Raw genomic sequence first — 13,583 nt, 5'->3', positions numbered from 1 at the left:
ATGATCACAGGGAGGTGCAATGCTTTGCAACAGTCCTAAGTGTGAGTACAGGTCATAAAGCACTTTTCCTGAGGCCGTTATAACTTTGAACCATCATTAAATATACAGTTGTTAAGCGAAGACTACCTGTATTTTATTTCTGGTATCTCAGTGGAGGTCTAAGTAATTTGTTATCCTCCACCTCTCATCCACTGCAGTTCTGTCCTCTCCCCAAAAAGGGTGGATTGGCAATCAAAAGACTGGCCACCCTGGGTTTTAAACAAACAAATAAACAATACTAAAAGGCCAGTAGAAAGTTATTTTGGAAGAGAATAGCACAGATTCCCTGACTTTGGCTTCCTCACTTCCTTCAGTGTGGCCTTCCTCCAAACTTGGTGTCTTTCAAATATGTGGGCTTCAACTACTGGGAAGCCTGGCAGTTGAAATCCACACAACTGAAGGGTGCTAGGGAGAAAATTGCCCCAACAGTTCTCTCGGGTCAACTCAGATTCTCAGTATGAACTTTCTGTCCTCACCTCTTCCTTTGCAACTTCTGGAGAACATACCTGCTCAGTCTATCTTGCTTTAGAACAGGCCTGAGACCCAGAAGGAAAACAGTCTGTTTTGCTTCAACAAGATGGATGGATGGATTTATTTATTTATTGGCCTTAAAAGCTACTCCAATCAAACTGACTCTGAGAGGTATACAATTCCACAAATCCCTAATTTGGGTTAAAAACAGATAAATATCTGTAATGTAATCAAAATTAAAACTGAAAACCATAAATCATAATACAACCAATACATAAACCAGGAAGCTAAACACTGAAAACCAGGGAAGCAACTCACTGTGAAGAGAAATAGTCTCAACAACTCTGTCCCTCAGGCTTGATGGAACAACCAAGTCTTTAGAAATTTTCTGAAAGTCAGGTGGAAAAGGCCTTTTCAAAGGTCTGGGTGGGATGCTATTCCAGAAAAGGGGGCAGTCCCCTGCTCATTGTAACAGATACAGCAGCTCTTTATCAGGCAGCTCTTCCAGTAGGCAGCAGAATTCATATGGACACTTAGTGTATTTGTGACCATATTTACGTGGCACGGAAGGAGGCAAGATTCAAATTTTGGGCACTGAATATCAAAATGTTTTTGGCTAAGTGTGTGCTGTGTGCCTTCAAGTCAGACTTGACTCCTGGCGACTGCCTGAGCAGGTGCCTGCAGTTTTCTTGGCAAGATTTCAGAAATAGTTTGCCATTGCCTGCTTTCTAGGGCTGGGAGAGAGTGACTGGCCCAAAGTCACCCAGCTGCCTTTGTGCCTAAGGTGGGACTAGAACTCATGGTCTCCTGGTTTCTAGTGGGATGCCTTAACCACTACACCAAACCGGCTCTAGTTTGTTTCTTAGGATGGCAGAAACAAATGCTTAGATCAACATAGTTATTATTCTGCTAAACTGGTAATAGCGCTGTGAATGCAAGATGATACAAAGTCCATGGAAATTAGATATAATCATATTCTTTGCTCAATTTGTTTCCCTGTCTAGAGTTATTTTTAACCTTGTATACTTTAATTGAGTGGGTGTCTAAAAGCTTAACTTGTTCCATTTAGCACAGTGAATAATGTGGCTTTTCCATCCATGTTTGATATGCAGTCATTTCATTTTCTGTCTTTATCATACAATCTTTGAATAGAACACCATGCTGATCATAGGGCCAGCTTCCTTATACTGTCATGTCAAGTCTTGGTCAGTGACTCATAAGAAAAATTGACTGATTATACTGTCGTATGAAATTCTAAAGAAGAGTCAAGCTAATTCACACTTCTCTTTAAGGAAGAGGTCTGTGACTTGCATTTTTCCTGGAATCTTTGCTCCTGCTAGAGTAACAGGGGAAGGGATGACCATAAAATCTTGAATGCCTGCCAGAGGTGGCCTTCAACCCTTTCTTATAACAAACGGTGTCAGTAAGGTTGTTCTGAGTTTCTTTCTCACATCTACTCCTTTCCCAGGAATGAATTTTCTTTTATTTATGCCTTAACTGTTGCTGCATACTTTTTTCAAGGTTATCAAGATTTCAAGGTTCAAGGTTGGAAGCATTATAAAGGAAGTGTGTTTTTAACATATTTTAATTAATTAATTAATATTTATCTACATTATTCAATATCTATTCTATTTTTACTGTAAACCACCCAGAGTCTCCTCACAGTGAGATGGGTGGTGACAAATTTGAAATATAAATGAATATAAATAAATAAATATCTATGCATTCCTCTGTAACATCAAAGGATCAAGGTTGCCCGCTCTGCTGGAAAAGCAGCATGCTTTCAGACCAGACACAATGCATCTGTTTCATTGGCTAGGTGTGTTTTACTACTTTATATGGCAAAGTGTTACTTCATTGCACATATATGTTCCCTAAATAGTCATTAAGAAGCTGACTCATCATTTTGAAAATGCTGAATTGTCATTTCCCCATTTTGAAGCCCCCTTGACATGAGTACTGAATTTATGGTAGTTGTTTCCTTAGTGGATGAGTTGCTCATCAGGAGATAATGGAGGGTGGCCTTCATTTGTTACAATTTATTTCTACAGGTGGCTGTGCCAAGCTTTCAATAAATTCCAAGCATCTTGATACTTGGAGCATCATTGAAAGGACATTTCAGTTGAGGTGTCAGTTAAAATGAAGCATCCTTTCAAATCCTAGTGCCTGAGGAAAACAGGGGCTGATAGGGTTGTGCATTGAACATCCTTAACAGGTGGCCTGGCCAAACTTATCTGGACTTGGAAGCTAAGCAGGGTTAGTATTTGGATGGGATAACACCAGACAATACCAAGCCATAACTGAGATGTTCAACATGCTGACAGAAGGCAAAGAGAAACCTCTTCTGTAATATCTCTAAGACCTGGATATGCCCAAGAAAGTTCCAAACATTGAGTTCAAGTCAAAGGAGACTTACTGGAAGCTGTTTGTAGTTGTGCCCTATAAAAGCAGCTGCTTTGAATACATTCAGCAGCATTTCTGGTGAAATGAAGGGCTTGGTTGATACAGAGCAATCCACCTTGATGGAAGGTATGACTGTCTCAAATTGACTGGAGTCCAGACAATTCCATGACCTGAACTGGTGCTTCCTTGCACAGGTTTCTTAATTGAGCATTTTGGAAAAAAACAGCTTGGGAATGTATTTAGTAATTTATTATTTCAGCTTTTACGCCCACACACTCATATAAGAATTTAATAATAGCTCAGTCTGTAAGGCTACAATTGTTTCAAGTGTAGTAAGAAGATGGTGAATTCCAATTCTTTTCTTCAGAGTCCCACAAAACAGTGGCACAGGTATGTGTAAACCATGCATTCTACAGTTATAAAGACAATTACCTTTGATTTTTAAAACAAAATGCCATTAATCAGAAATGTCCATGGGATGAGGGTAAAAAAGTCAAGTTGGTGGCCACAACCATATAACCAAAGCTACCATGTTAACTTTTTTTACCCATCTATGGATGTCTCTACCATGAACCTGAGATCAATTTTTCCATAATTATTTAAAGTTACCACTCAACACCTGGCTTCCCAGTGGCAAAACCATTTTAATTTTTTTTAGGTGGACTAGTGTTGTTCTGGCCTGAACAATATGAATGAAAGGGGGGGAAAACATATTAAAATGTATTATTTTTCCAATGAACTGTGTACAGGTATAAGCTTTTCTTAATGTATCCTGTATTTGCTTCAGTAGTTCAAAAGTGGAGGGTTATAAATAGGAATGTTTATTTAAAATGTAATCACTAATACAATTGATACGTCTGCTAAATTGCAGATTTGTAACTGCAGATTTAGATTAGGTTACCAAATGCCTGTATTTGAGTGACTTTTATATATATGCATTAGAGAATTAGACAGGTTGAAAAGCTTAGTGCTACACTAACAGATGACTTAATCAAGTTCCATCTCTGGTATAACTGACTGTTCAGCTAACATATTTCAACTGGGAGAGCTATATGAGTTAATCAGAAGATTAATTAACTGAAGCTTTAACCAATTAATTCATAAATCAATTAATAAGCTGAAATAAGAGGATATGGAGGGTTTTTTTAAAAAAAAATCCATCTGAACACTGGTAACATTGAATAAAAGTCAATGAAAGGAGAGAAGATACAATATTAAAGATTTATTTTCTTTTTTATAATCAAGCTGGACCTCAATTATTGAATTATACTTCCTTTTGTTATCCTCCAGAAGGTCAGCAAGTTGAAGTTCTGATAATATATTATAACTCCTTTCTGTAGGCAAGGAATTGGGTGTCTCAAAACAAAGTTAGAAATACCAGGATCATACTGGGGGACCTGGCAGTTGGACAAGCTGGATTAGCTGGTATATGGAAAAGGCAGAGATGGAAAGGGCAAGAGCTGCTAGTCTGTTGGTCTTAGAAAGGAGAGATAAGAGAAGTAGTGGTGAGATAGCTACCCTCTGAATGAGAAACCAAGGGTGGTAATGCACTGCTTCCCTTTGGGGTGAAAGTTGGGGGAGGGCTGCTCTTTGCTTCTACTAGACCTGGATGAGAGTGGGGTCCAGAGGGGAAGATAGGTGATAGAGAGGAGTGGGCAGAGAATAGATGGATGGCTGGTGTGAAGGTAGAAGGAAGGCTGCTGAGGGACTACATCAGAAAGCAGCCACTTACAATGTAGGAATGAAGTATGAGTTAAGCCCCGAGGTTTGGAAGAATGGAGTAAGATTATTGTCCTTATAGAATGTCTTGGGGAAGTGGGATGGTAAAGTTTACAGGGGAGAGAAGATGGAGGAAGGATCAGGCTGGGAGGCAGTGTGTGGGCTGTTTTTGGAAAATGGGGATTGGAAATTTGAGGCCAATCACTGCTACCAGCTCCCCAATTTCTTCTTGGGATCCAGGACACAACTGGCTATGGTCTCTGGCTGATGCTACTGAATGCCAGTATCTGATGATGTGATCTTGGATGAGAGGACACGCTTGACTTGGATAATTGAGAACTCACTGGATGAGGAGTGGGGCATTCCTCTCTCTGGGATTCAGTGATATACTCTTTACCTCAAACAAAAATTAGCATAAGTGAAGTAAAATGAACTCCGTATGAACCAGAGGTCATGCCAGTTTTCATCTTTTTTCTCTCAGGACATTCTTACAAAGCCAAATATGTCATGTCCCTTAGCTCTTAGCGCCCATAAGAAATGGATTCTGTTTCATCATACCATGAAACTTGTGTTCCAGAATAAAATAAAGGGGGAGAAATTTACTTTTTAATGAATAAATAAGAAAACTAGGAAAAAAAGAGAATAAAAAAAAGCATTTTATTATGGAAAAGGTCATGGTCAAGTCTTTCCTGAGTGAAGCTCAACTAGTAGTAACTTCATTGACATACGCACGTGGTTTTCTTGACAATAATACATAAGTGATTCACCATTTTCTTTTTTTCAGGAATTTTTTAAACTTCTAGTCTAGCCCACAGGTCTACTATTCCCAGAGGTCTCCCATCTCCCACATTAACCCTGCTTTTCCATACCTAGACAAGGCCAGCTAGGGACTCCACTTGAACATGCTACAATGGGAAACAGAGCATCTTGAAACAATGAATCAATGAAATTGCATGAGTGGAAGATTTTATAGGAACTATTATTTGATCCATGACTTTTTTTATTTATTTTTTTTGGTGGACTTGTTTCTCCATGCTATTGGTGCTAATAATTATCAATCAACACTGAGTTGAGCAGGATTTCTATTCTGGCAGAAGACCTCTCATCCTAAATGAAATAAAAGGTTTGAAGGCTGGGTGATAGCTTTGCCTGAAAGGAGGCGCAAGAGGAATATTTCATAGATTTATTGTTATGCTAAAGCCCTTCAAACCTCAACCATCCTTATTCTTTTCACTCCATCCTGCCCCAAAATGAAGCAGCTGCAGATGTTTTGATGCTTTCCTATTAGAGCCAAAGATCAATCTTTTATCAAATCAGATCTTGAATTTGGTTAGATTTTAATTTAATCTTGTGCCTTTAATTCTTGAATCTCAGATTAGAATGAAATCTTGCCATCTTCAAACTGCAGCTTTGAAGAGAATCTTGGCAAATCTACATATCTTTTTGCATACAGGGGCATCTGCAGGGGACAGGTGTCAAAAAAGTCAAGGCACAGAGACGTAAAATAAGAGGTGAGGCTTGAATAGCATAGTCGCAACTACCATCTGGATCTTTCTGACACCTTACCTTCCTGACGCCACTGGCAGCAGAATGAACAAGGCTAGCCTTGGTGTCCGTGAAACCCACTTGTGCATATTGTTCAAAGTGATACAAGAGAGAATTAATATGACACTTGGGCAAATATTGGAATCAGTGCAGCTGATATTATTAGTCTATTTTTCTTTTGGAAGGAACCAAGAATGGTATGCAATAATAAAACAATCTTCAGTTTAAAGAATAGATAAAACAATCACCCATGAAACTAAGCAATAAAAACAATAAAAATACAATAAAAGAATAAACAAAACTATGTCATGCTTCATTGCTCCATAAAAATGTGATCTTTTTGTTCCCTTCCCTGCCCCCCTCCATTTCCTCCCATTGGAAAGCTGACAAACATGGTTATCTTCCAAGTCAGCCCGGGAGGGAGGGAGGAAGGCAGGCAGGCAGGCAGGGAAAGTAGAGGGAAAGGGAAGGGAAGACTCAAACTTTTCTGACAACCAAAGCAAATTGAATTTCAGATTATAAAGCATGAAGTTTTTATTTTCTAATCTTTTTAACTTTTAGAATAAGTTGCTTCCTTAATCAGGAGTGAACTGATCAAGAGCATCCAAGCTACAGGCAAAGTGCAAATAGCCCAGATATTGAATGCTTAGAAAACAGAGAGGGAGGAGTGGGAATGATTTAGTGAGTTATTCAGTTAATCCACTGGAGAAAAATCACACTCACTTCTTCATGACCAGTCTGAGCCTCCAGTGATGTCTGATAAACTCACCCTCATGAATAATATATGCTGTTTTAATAGCTTTTGAAGAAGTCTTGTCGCTCTTTTGTCTTGTCCATTCAGATCAGAGGTACACTAATGAAACTGATTATCATTTTCCAAAGTCAGTCTCTAATACAGTGGTACCTCGGGTTACGAACGCCTCTGCTTACGAACTTTTCGGGTTGCAACCAGCTCCAGCCGCAAAAATTTATCTCGGTTTGCGAACTCCACCTTGGGGTATGAACCGGATCCGCGGCCATTTTCTGCCATGCCACGTGGTCCGTGGCCATTTTCTGCCCGTGCCACGTGGTCCGCGGCCATTTTTCCGCCCGTGCCACGTGGTCCACGGCCATTTTCCACCCGTGCCACGTGATCCGCGGCCGTGTTTTCACCCTGCCGCGCAGTCCGCGGCCGTTTTTCCGCCCTTGACGCGTGGTCCGCGGACATCGGAATGGATTAACGGTAATTACATTGAACCTTATGGGAAAATTTGCTTCGGGTTGTGAACAAATCGGGTTGCGACCAGAGTCACGGAACGGATTAAATTCATAACCCGAGGTACCACTGTAATAATAACCTTAAGCAGCTCCCCCTCCCCCCATTCAGCACAAAGAGATGTGCTTACTTCAACTCATTTGTTCCAGTAATTCTATGTTGGATTCAGAATAGGGCTTAGAGAAGAAATAAAATAGGATTTCCATTGAAAATGGCAACCCTGTGTGTTCCATGCGCTATGCTCTCATACGCAGCTACTCTCCTAGAGAGGCAAATATGGTTATAACGGCACTGGCTAAATTGTAGCATATATTCTGGAAAACAATACAGGCCTTTTTTCCTAGTGGCAACCCCATGATTGTAGTTGTATACTGTAATTGAGAACCTAAATCTTTTTGCACATATAATAGTAACTTCCACTACCAGCCTATACAGCAAGATGGTAAAGTTGTCATTGTTTTACAGATGGGAGTACTAAGTCTAAAAAAGGCAAAACTTACCTAAAACAATCTATATCAGGACTGGGGAACTTGTGGCTTGCCAGATGTTATTGTATTACAGTTCCCATTATTGTATGCATGTAGAGGTGCATATATGTATGTTTTAAATTACTGGGGCCTCTATATTGTTCCAATCCAATAGAGTTCTGAGCAGCTTACGTTTTCTTCTCCAGCAAGAGGGTTTAAATACATCAATAGGATAATAAAATAAAACAACAAGACAAAATAACAACAAAAACAATAACTAAAGAAGAAACTAAAGGCTGTCATCCCTAACCCTTGACTACATAGAAAAGCAACAAATCCTTTCCCCCAAATCTATGTGTTCATCAATTAGGTAGCATTTAAATTAAAGTTTCCTGTACTTAAAAAAAAACAAAACAAATCTATTGATTCAATAGCCCTATGGAAGGAAATAGCTATCCAAAATCAGAGAGGCAAAAACTTTCAGCTGTAAAACTCAATTTCAATATATTCCAGCTTTTTCACAATTTTACAGCTTCGCATGGTTTTTGTTTTTCCAATTGGTGCTCTATCATCCTAACTGAATGAGAGGACAAGGCTGGGGAACACTCATTCCTGCATTCCCAGTGAAACATGGACATTTCTGGAGCCAAACCATCAATGGTGTAGCTGAGGGTGCAATGAAATACTTTCCTTATAAGTGTAGTGTTTTTGCTGTTATTCCAAATGACATAATCAGGAATCCGCTGTTTGGGAGGTTTCTAATGTCACTGCTTGTTAGAACAACACTCGATTTATTCTTGCACTGAGTTCAGGCAACTGTTAAATGTGCTAAGCATCACTTTTGCATGGATGGGATGTCTGTCATCCACCGGTACTTCCCTTTGGACATGTTAACTTCTATTTTGACATATGTACTTTTCTGCAAACACACACAACCCCTGACTGTACAATTGCCTTAGATTAATCATTACCACAGGCCGAAGCCTGCTTGGTGTCTAATTTTACAAGTATCACAAGTGACACATATTCAATCAACAAGACAATGATAGGTTGCGGGACAAGAGAAACTTGACCCCAAACCCATCACTGAGATATTAGGCACAGCTGACCATCCTGAGATGAATACCCTGCAACAAAAATACAATAATAAAGATGTTATTATTATTTTTACATTATGTTATATGTAAAAAAATACAGCCAATGTAGAGAAAGGGCATTCAGTGTGGCATTTCTAACTGGAATATAAAAGATGTAATAAAATATTATTATTGTTATAGTTATAACCTAGAAGGCTGACAGCAAAGAAATCAAAGATGATTCTGTTTTTGAATGAATGTCACCACACAATTTTTTTTCTTACCGTCTGGGAAAAAGACTTGCTGCATTTAATGGGGTTGTGACTTGAAATTGATGTAAGCCATCTGAATATTGCCTATCTTCTAGCTAAACCCTGCTTAGCTTTTTGAGATCAATCAAGATTGAGTAGTTATTACACCTATTGTAGCTTTTGTTACCAGCTAGTTCTCTCTAGCTTGTTATATACAAGTTGACCTGTCATGAAATACTGTATTTATTTTGAAATGTCTAATTCACACTTGCAACTCAATACTTAATATTATAACCTACAACCAGCAAACACCCATGTTAGCTATACCTATGTATATTTCAATTTCAAGAACATTTTAGGATCATTCAAAGATTTTATATCTCACAGCAATACACAATATGGCTTTTAGCATCTTTCTTTAGAAAAGTATCTGGGTAGAGGCTCCTGGGTGGGTCGGTATATCCATATTCACCGTGCAAATTCTGGAATACGAAGCGATTTCTTGCATTTATGAAAGGACCCTTCTAGAATATTTGAAGTTCAACTTTACTTTGAATATAATACTTTCTCAGCACACTTCAAGGCCACATACTCAGGTACTATTCAAATGCAAGTAATGAAATCTAGAGAAGTCAAAAGATACAAACCTTTGTGCCCATTTAATAGTTCTGCCTTTCCAAAATGCACGTCCATCGTTTCTTCCTATGAAAAGAACATTTAACTGTGCTGCTTGGGAACAGAGATGGAAGAAACCTAATTCTGAATCAAGGGGAAATTTTAATTTAAAACTAAATTTAATTTAAGTGTTGATTTTGGAAAGGCCAATGCTGAACATGCCATCTTTCACCACTTTTGAGCAGTGTATGTGCATGAAGAGGTAAGTCTAATTTGATGCTGACACATTGCTCCAGTATTCCCAAAAATCATCATTGCTGAAGGATGAAAAAAGGGCTCTATGATTATTTGCCTCTTGCTTCTGCAACTGTGTGAAATCTACCTACATATCTGTAAGTGGAACGTGGAGATCCATGTAGACTTACAGTCTCATTGTCATAAATGAAAAGGATGGCAGAGGACAACCTTATGGCTCTAATCCAAAGCCGTATTGGCAGTTCTTTGCCAAATGAAACTATTTAGAGAAATAACTTTCTTCCTAAGAGTGGAGATTGCCAGCACTCTAGTGCCATCTTTTGGACTGTCCAAGTAATAGAGACTTCATTTGCTGCAAAGAACAAAGAATTAAAGAATAGTCAGATCTTAGCAATTTTTAAAGTTATTATTACAGAATTTTCTATATGCGTGTTGGCTTAATACCACTAATACATATGGTCCTGAGTGCCCCAAAAACAAACTGCTCTCTCTCCGATTCCTCATGAAATATTTAACTGTGTTAATATTTAACTATTTAGCTCTGCTTTCTAATTACAGCATTCCTGGATTTCAAAAAGCAGTTAAAACAACAGCAACAATTAGAAGAACAACATGGGATGACAAAGAAGTAGAAGTATAGCACCTCTACAGCAAAAGTATGACATTATGATCATTAATAGGACATTTGGGATTTTAATTTTAATTTATTTTAAAATGGCTATCTCACCCAAATACCTAAATATAATGCACAGGGGGTATCCTACAGATATTTTGGAATAGTTTCCAGAATTCCTTGCTAGGCTAGTCTCAATGCATATGGGGGACACCAAATGTTGAACTTTAGCTTTAAAGAAATGCCTGAGTGAGATCTCTTCCAAAAACAAAAACCCTTATTCCCCTTTATTTCTCCAGGTCCAATCTCCTACTATCTTGTATTTCCTTTAGAATAATACTTTATTATGACCTGTACAGAGAGAGAAAGAAAAAAGAAAATACTACAAAAAGTAATAAAGCATCCAGCTGCATAGATGTAAATAGACTTATCATAACATGAAAATTATAAACTTAGAACCTATAAACTTATAAAATGTTAGAAAGAAATTTTAGCAGGATTGTTTTCTGAGCCGGGAATAAAACACGCAGGCAGTTGCTTGAACCAGAGGTGAGCTTTATTTCTGAGAGTGGAACGTGCAGTCCGCCCTCAGAGGCGGCTGTGCTGAGTCTTCCCTGGCAGCCCTTTATTTAGAGCAGTGTTTCTCAGCCTTGGCAACTTTATGAAATGTGGACTTCAACTCCCAGAATTCCCCAGCCAGTATATAGAGAAACTAATATGGAGAAACCTTGCCTTTTGTTCCTCCAAAGCGTGTGAAAGCGCACCCTTTAGGAATTCCAAGAAAGTGCACTTCGCTGGTGTTCCAAAAGGGACGACTGTGCAGTCAGGCACCCTGCTGAGTTGTGGTTTCCACTTGTTTAACATTGTTGATTAAAATGGTAATCTTTTCTGGGAAAGGATCTTTTGTTATTTGATCAAAGAGACCTCCAGTTAAGCTCAGCCAGGAAGGAATGTTCTCTCATTTAATTGGCGTCTCTCGCTGCATTTTAATCTATGTATTGGGCCCATTCCAATGGTAGTTTCTCCCCTTTTGCGTTGATGACAGTGGGAAGACTGTATGGCAGGAGGGTTTGATTTCCCTCCCGCAATAGCTAATCTAAATAACTAAACCTATAAAACCTATTATCTATGAAACTTGTCCACTTTATCACTTTTAAACCCACTTAAAAATAAATAAGAAGATGAAGGCAGTAAATAATTTTGTAGCATACAGTATTAAAATAAGAAAAAAATGTAAATAAAATGTAAAATTTTGCCTAAGCCTGGTGGATTTTTTTTTTTTTTTTTTGTCCCTAAGGCACTTGATCTCAGAGCAGAATCTCACAACTTGGCTGAAATATTAGGGGCTATGTCCTTTAGTAATAAACGGAGGTAAAATTCAATATCCAGCCTTTAAGCCCTTAAAGAAAGGTTATCATATTAATATCTAACTTGTTCATAAACAGCTAGTTGTATAGTTGTAAACAGTTAGCCACACCAATTAGACCCTTCCACCAACAAACAGTAGGTTTCTGGGGTTTGAGCCAGCTCCTTCAGAGGTTCCATATCAGCTCTTCTTTCTTTAACCATTGTCATGGCAATCTTAAAATCCCAGTTTACTTAAGTATTCAGGTGAGAACCCACAGGTAGTAAACTTGTGCTCGGAGACTAATTGCCACTTGTCTTTATATTTCTTCAGTGACTAGAACAGAAATAATTCACTGGAGTTTAAGGTAACTCTGATTCAAGTTGTTAGTATTCTGGACCAGGCCTGGGTTTCAATGCTTGGCAAGTCTTCTTCCACCCTTGAGACATTAGACACACATCTGGGAGCACCAATTATAGCCCTAAGGAAAGCTGACTGAATCTGTTTGTAGGTTGTAAAATATAAAGATGGACCTAATTCAATTCCTTACATCATTTGCACTATAGGTTTGGCCTGGAATAGCTTGATTGCTGCCAGATCGAATTTCTCTGATTTCCATAAAATCTTGACTGTAGTGCTTCTCTGTACTTTCAAGGCGACATAGGTAATTTGAGCTTTTAATTTCTATTGCTTTGGAAGACAGATGCTTATATGGGTTCATTTGTTCAACTATATGATTATTAATTGACCATTTGTCTCTTCATCTGTTTTTGAAAAACACTCAAAATTCTTGGGTTTTTTCATGTGACAGTCAAGGATGTCAATTTTCTTGCTTAAAATTGCTCCAACTTGTTCCATGGGATTGAGTCAAATGATACTTGAAAAATCAACAAATGCAGCATATAATTTAAAATGCAACTGCTTTCTAGTTTTCCTTTTGGAAAGAATCTTCTATCTGATGTGTGGGGATACTGATTGTGAATGATGGGACAGAACTCTAGCATATCTAATGAAAATTAGATTAGGCTGCCCTAGACAATTGATTTTTAAGTTTTCCCATCTCTTTCAAAGATGCATTTTGTTTTTGTTTCTTTAATATAGTTTTATTAAAAATTTAAAAAGAAAAATACAAACTAATAAGAAGTAATAATTAGAATGAAGAGAGAAGAAAAAGGAAAGAAATAAGGAAAGTAGCTAAACGTGCAGGGAAAAAAAGAAAAAAAAATTATAAAGAAATTACTTCCAATTTTCTTTTACAACAGTTATAAGTATAAATGTAAATTAACCTCTTACTCTATGGTTACAGCATTGCTTACATTTTTTCTATAATCTGTTTTTTCCCTAATCATCCAAAACCATATATAATTTCATTTTTTTCTGTTTCACACAAAAAGTCAATAAGGGGTTTCCAATCAGCATTAAACTTAGACAATGTCTTATCTCTAATTAAAGCTGTCAATTTGGCCATCTCAGCAAGTTCCATCATCTTCACCATCCATTCCTCCATTGTGGATAAAGTCGAAAAGATG

Source organism: Python bivittatus, unplaced genomic scaffold (assembly GCF_059951505.1).
Source record: "Python bivittatus isolate LINGU-HERP-01145 unplaced genomic scaffold, Pbiv_v1 ctg000700_np1212, whole genome shotgun sequence".
In the NCBI taxonomy this organism is placed as follows: Eukaryota; Metazoa; Chordata; class Lepidosauria; order Squamata; family Pythonidae; genus Python; species Python bivittatus.
The sequence above is the reverse complement of the archived record's forward strand: the minus strand, read 5'-3'. Positions refer to the sequence as shown.